The following is a 7,380-nucleotide window of genomic DNA, read 5'->3' as shown; positions in this document are numbered from 1 at the left end:
AAGCCATAAATATCCAAATGATAACAAAACTCTTCTTTTTATCTCATATTTTACAAACAAATAAGTATTCCCTCCCCCCCAATAAAGTAATGCAATGCCTTATTGAGTTGCACATTTTCCCTTGCGTGTTGGACTGAATGATCCGTCATGGTTTATTGAGATACATCCATTTTAATTTTATCTTACTTGGTAGGCTTCCTATCTGATGTCAGTTTATCGGAAGTAATAGAATCCATTTTCAGAGTAAATTTTAAAGATGCATATAATCTTCGAGAATGTGGGGAAAACCTTTTATAAAGACTTCAATCGAAGGCGATTTAGCTGACTTACCCTCCCTGATCGATGATCCTGCCGCAGAATAACAAACGAACTGACATGATAACACTTAAGTTCGTGGTCCTAGTGGGTATCTCCTCTCCTTGCAAAATTAAACAATCTCATCATTCTTTCTGATCAGTTAAATTCCCCTGAACAGATGGGGGAGAATCCGTCTCTTAGATTTTCCATTAAAAGAAATATTAAGTATTCATTGATTTTTTTTATTTCCAATTAGCCTAGGCTTGAAGATATTTCATGTACAAACATCGTTTGCTTGCACCTGGGTAATGAAGACAAGAATATAAGTATAATATACTTATCAGCCTAGAGAAAGCCTTACTAAATTATTATCTTCTCCAAAGCGTCCGAGGACTCGTTGCGAAAACTATGCACTTCACAACACTACTGTACTTCCTAGCACAGTGATGGCGAACCTTTTTACCCAGGTGTGTCAAACATCTTTTTTTTTTTTTTTTTTTAAATATTGACGTTGTTGATGTGCCACTTGCATACATGCATTATAAATTTAACTACATAATCATAGATGGTGACTTATACATATCATATTAGGCTATTTATTTAATAGGACACTGATATATAATCTATGAATTCATATTATACAATTAATTTGATAGTGAAATTACAAACTTACATTACATTTAATGACTTTTCTGTTGCTGAGTACTGGTAGAAAGGCTTTATAGAAGGGCTATAGTGTGTACATTTTAATGCTACACAGGCAGCGCTCAAATCATTGCTCAATCTATTTCTCCCTTTCGATTTGATATTATTTAAGGCAGAAAATAGAGTTTCACAACAGTATGTAGAAGAGAAAATTGTTAGAGCTTTAGCAAAGATTTTGAGAGCATGAAAGTTTTCGGGAAAGTCATTCCACACGCTTAGAATTTCACGGTCCGATTTTTTACACGCGGTATCATGCAGACGTTCCCGCTCAAGTTCTTCTAATTCATTTCTAAGAGCAATAAACTTTCTTTTCCATATAGGATTACACTGGAAGTCGGCTAGTTGCATTTCTAGATCTTTTAAATCCAACCACTCAAAGCCATCTAATTTAAGATCCATAAATTCTGTTTCATCAGGATACTTTAGAATTGGATTGTTTGTTCCAACATTCGAAATTGTTCAAATTTAGAAGGAAACTTGCTCAGTTATTGACTTTAGAACTTCGATAGATTGGTTGATATGTTGTTGACGATTTTTGAGGCTGGTTTCGTTAAAAACATTTTCACTCTTGGGAAATACTTAAAATCGTTACTTTCTAAATCACGTTGAAATATTTTGAGTTTATTCTCAAAGCTCTTGATCGTGCCAAACATAACATCGACAGATTTTCCGAAACCTTGCAATTGTATATTAAGTTCATTCAGGTGCAATGAAAAATCTGTGAAAAACACCAGCTTACTGAGCCAAGCAGAATCGTTCAACTGAGAAAATTCGTGCTCCATGTCCTTCGTATTTAAATATAATTTAATTTCATTTAAACATTCAACAAACCGTTCAAGTACTTGGCCACGACTCAACCATCAAATATTATTGTACATTAATAGACCATTGTACACTGATTCAACTTCGCTTAAAAGTGAATTAAATTCTCGTTTGTTTAAAGCCCTGGCAGCAATAAATTTAGTTACCTTTGTCACAATTCTCATCACATCATCCAAATCCTTTAAGCCTGATTTCGCACACACTGTCTCCTGATGTATAATACAATGGAAACAAACCAGGGGATGATCAACATATTCTGTAAATTGTTTGATAAAACCGACATTGCGGCCAACCATATTAGACGCGCCATCAGTTGTAATCGAAAATATTTTCGATAAATCTATCTGTTTCTCACGGAAAACTTTAACAACACAGTCGCATATGTCTTTACCTGTCGTGTTTTGAGATAAATGTTCTAACTATCAATTCCTCGTGCATAGAATCACCGTGAACATACCTCGCAATAATAGCCAATCGAGCTGATGACGTAATATCTGTAGTTACTATTACTATTATTACGGGCAACTCCAGGGAGTCATTGGACTCATCGTTTCGTCGAAACAAATGGATAAACAATGCCATGAGTTCAAGTCTTGTTGTATTTGATTTTCTATACTAGCATTCATTGATATAACTCTGTCTTTAATAGTATTCCTACTTAATGGTAACTCTTTCATGCGCTTTACAATAGCTTCCATATTATGAAAGTCCTCAAATAAAAATGGTGCACACTTTACGTAAGCTTCTTTAATATAATCACTAAGTGGTTTCCCATGTTCAACAATAGCATGTGAAATACTGTAACTTGCGGCTACTAAATTTGAAGGCCCTGAAACAAATTTAATTAAAGTCCCTGATTTTGATTCTGCCAGTTTTAGATGTTGCGATATGTATTCTTTGCGTTCTTCAAAAGTTTTTTCTAGGAGCCATTTGTGCTTGCTTACAAAATGTCTTCTTACATTCCAAGTTCTACTCATAGATAGCTCACCACACAATTTACAGAGAACTTTATCACCTCTATTAATAACACCATATTGTTCAGTCCAGGCATCTTGGAAATTTCTTCCACTTCCTTTCTATGATAATTTTAGTTTTTTTATTAGTGCTAGCTGCCATTGTAAAAGGGTTTACAAATTAAAAAAGAGCACAATTATATACAGCGGTAATTAAGCAGTAATAATAAGAACTAACAATTACTGGAAATGAATTATACACCAGCAACTCAAATTACTTAAGTGGCAGACCATGCAAGACTACCACTACTTCTTTCAGCAGGGTTGCCAGATTTATTACCGATACCTTTGTAGCACCCTTGTTACGTTTTACTCTCTGGCATGCTACTAAATAGCAGCTATTTAGTAGGTTTTGTTGCGACGTCATCGTAAGTTGTTGCTATTTGCATTATTTAACAAAATTTACTGAATTTATTGAAACTATAAAAATGTTTTCATTAAATAAAACATAGTTTAAATATGTTTAGGGCTTGTATTACTCAGTCGAGAGACTTGGAATGCATGCATGAACGAATTTCACACAGAAGTCAAATGAAAACTTTAAGTTTATAAGTTTGTATCGTATAATATTGATAATAATTTTTATAAGTGTTTATAATATCACTATGACTATGCAGAAATTATAATGATTAAAAAAAGAAAACGTTAACTTAAAACGCTCGTTGTTTATAGGCTAGTTACAAAATAAAATAGAAATAGGTAACTATAAAATATAATTCTTTCAATGAACCGAAACCTACCTTCGCCTTAACTGAGAGCGATCTTACACGATTTATCGCAGTCTTTTCATCAGAATACCAATATCTTTCAACATCCAAAGTGTGTCACCTGAAACCCTCAAGTGTGTCAGTGCTGACACGCGTGTCATAGGTTCGCCATCACTGTCCTAGCATCATCCACTGCACAGTCCAACTCTGCACTACTCCATCTACCACCCATTACACAATATGATTCATTGAGCATTTACGTCTAGTCGTTTGCAACTATATTGGTGGACATATTTACGCCTAAATAATTGCCTATCATAGGCAGTTAGGTGATTACGCGTAAATATGGCAATCTCTCTCTGCTTTAAAGTTTTAATGTATACAAAGTAATTCTTACTTTGTAAGCATTAAAGTTTAGCTACCAAATCTTATTTTGAGCTACCTTAGTTTAACACCAGAGGTAGAACATTTGAAGATTCTGAAAGGAATTAAATAGTTGACAATATTCGATATTTTCTATCATATTTGCTACAAACCATATGTATTTTAGATACAAATTACAGAAATTCCACATTTGATGCTTATGATAAATAAATGACTATCCCCTCTATCTTCGAATATTTATTTAAGCTGTGTGACTCCTTGAGAAGATGACGTGAGTTGTAGACTAAACAAGAGAGGAGATAAAATTACGACATTTGATAAGAAATAGATTATCGTTCAAGGTATCACAATATTATTCCTTAAGTTTGTATATCAGATAATTGCTTAGCAGCAAAAGAGATAACAAGTTGGTCTTACAGATTATAAGTGGGAGTGGAAATGAAACATTTATGTGAAAATGAACTTTACCGCATTGATATTACTTTAGCATGTCTTGTAGCAATTTGAAAGGAAACAGAAGCGTGAGAATGAAAAAGAATCGATCTGATTATGTTGACCACGAAATGTTACTACACGATTTTGGGATTCTACCATAAGAATTTAGCATTGGTGTGCTGGATTGCTGCATTTGGAGAGCCCATAGATCCAGCTAAAATTACGAATGTGTCTGACGGTCTTTTGCGTATCTGAAACAAATATTTTTGTGGGATTTCTAGTCAAGTAAACGTTGCAGAAAAGTATTGGCAGAATCTGAACATTCACCCAATAAAGTTACTAGTTTGTTTTTTTTCTTGTGTATATCATGTAGTCATTAAAGAATTATTATGTTGACCTTATCATTTCGAATAAAATTAATATAATTTCCCAGTGAATTTAGAAATCACTAATTTTAGCATTTTTTGTGTTCTTTTAATACTTGTACTTGCTGTAAATTTCACGTAACAAACTTATTAAAAATGAAGCTAAAGTTTGCGATGCTCGAATGAAATATTCTATGAAAATTAAGAGTTGGCGCGGGGGCTGCTACTTCTGTAGAATCGGAAACTCGCTATTGTAAAATTAAAACAGGTCATTTCATTCTAAATTGCATTCCAACCATGGTCTGCCAAACGGAAAGATAAATGCCTCCTGTGAGAGAGCCTTACAGAGACTTCCAACGGGACAGACAAGTAGGCTTTATATGTGGAATAAGAATTCATAATATGGAGAAATAAAATTTAGAAACAAATATAGTCGTTTGCTCTCAGTGGAATGCTGTCCATTTGCTGTTAAAATCTTCTTCAAACTTCACTTAACAACTCCATAAACGTTCGACACGGCTTATATATATATATATATATATATATATACACGATGTTTTTTTTTTTTTAATCTTTTGTTCTAATACAGATATTAGACATCGATCAGAAAATACAGTTTCAAATGGAACACCTGATAGGTCATTTGATTTATTTCAGAATGATCCAGATGGGAAAAAATCATATGCAGTTACAACCTCCTTTCGGCATTACTTTAAGCTGGTTCCCAGCTTAATAGTCAGAAAGTTAATGGATAAATATTAATTCAACTTCAGATCCTAATTTTGTACCTAATAATAATTATTTGTAGTTAACTGCATGAATGAATGAATGACATTACAGTTATTAAGTGACATAGCCATCATACTGCGAAACACGGTAATACGAGGAGGTAGAAGGTTTGAACATTCTCATACGTAATGTTTGAGCATGATGGAAACGTGTTTCGAAATAATTAATGCTGCTAATCAACAGCGCCACCTAAGCCGAAATACTATTTATAGATAACCAAATTTAAATATGTTAAAATTCTGCATGAAAACTAGATATTTGAAGCTGATGCCCCGAATCATGCTTAACTGAATACTTTGATAATCGATGATATAAACATTTCAAATATAAATCATATAACATTGCACGACCGACACCGTGATTAGTTATCCACGTATCGCTAGCTATAACCTCATGCACCAGAGAAAACAGTCGGAAATACTATCACCACTTCTTACATAGACCATGGACATATGGGCACCACCAAATAGCTATGTCAGCAGTCACAAAATGCAAAATAGCAGACAGTTATTTCACACCTGCATGCGCATATCCTTTCAATGCTTCGCATTTGAAAAGCAATACGAAAAAATAACAAACGAAGAAACACTCAACCAAGAAATCAGAAAACTGACTGGAAACTCGCATTGGAGGAAATCAGCAACTTCAGTCCACTGCTGGCCGAATGGCTATTCATGCATTTTCATTTTGAAGGATCTTATGCATCTCTCCACCATGAATGTCCATAAGTCTTGATTTCATCGTCTCATTCTATCGCTGGTTAACCTGGTTTCCGATAACCAGTTCATGGTGTCCGTTCTGTTGTTTTTGTTTTGTGTTATCCACTTGAATAACACAAATATAATTTTTACATTTTTTTTTAAATTTCAATTATTTAATTTTTTTTTTAATTTTGAGATAACACAAAACATAATTTTAGATACGCATACTGTAGAAAGGATGGATACCTTTATGGAAACAAAGCAATATCCAAATAATGCAGTTGAAAAAAAAAAAAACGAATATAAGATAACAACGAGAGTAATCTTAGTGCTTTTTTTTTTTTTTTAATTGAAGGTAAATTAGACGATCTCATAGTAGGGTTTTTCATCCCGAGTTTTTCATACTGGCCAGTCGGCTAAAACAAATACTATTGGCGTTGTGTATTGTAGTGTGTAGTTGAAGGTTTAAGTAGGGGGGGGGGGACGGTTACTTGTTTTTAGTGTAGTAGTGTGCCCTTCCGCAATAAGTCCTTGCATGTGTCACGTAATAATAGTAATAACAAGGAATCGCCTTACAACGAATATAAGAAATGCAAAAACAAAGTAATATAGAGAAAATTAATTTCGACACAAAGGTTAGCCTCAATGAGATGCTGGATTATACTCCCAAAAATCACTGTCTTGGAATCCATAAAACAAAGCATCGTGAAAGAGACCAAATCTTTCCAACAGCTAGCAAATGACTTTAACCACTACTTCAAAATTATAAATTAAATAGCAGTGGATGCAAGACAGTTCTGTAGCTCTCCTGGTTGCCCTTATTATTTTTTAATACACTACTCTTAGATACAAGGGGTGGACTGGCTTGGAGGGCTACCGGAAATTTCCGGTAGACCGATGTGTGAATGGGCTTAAATATCTGTTTTTTTTTTTTTTTTTTTTTTTTTTTTTTTTTTTTTTTAAATTATAATGGGTTCGTGAGCCGTTCTCAAGTAATTTCCCGAGCCTATTTTTTTCGCCAGTCTGCCACTGCTTAGATATCTTCCAAGCAGCCACTTATATATAATAACTTATCCATTCCAAACATCCCAATTTATATATATATATATATATATATAAAACATACAGCACAGTATTTTGTTAAAAGCCCTTCCGAAGTCTA

The sequence above is a fragment of the Typopeltis vanoorti genome, chromosome 6 (genome assembly GCF_054136105.1).
Source record: "Typopeltis vanoorti isolate ZY-2024b chromosome 6, IOZ_Tvanoo_1.0, whole genome shotgun sequence".
NCBI lineage: Eukaryota > Metazoa > Arthropoda > Arachnida > Uropygi > Thelyphonidae > Typopeltis > Typopeltis vanoorti.
The sequence above is the reverse complement of the archived record's forward strand: the minus strand, read 5'-3'. Positions refer to the sequence as shown.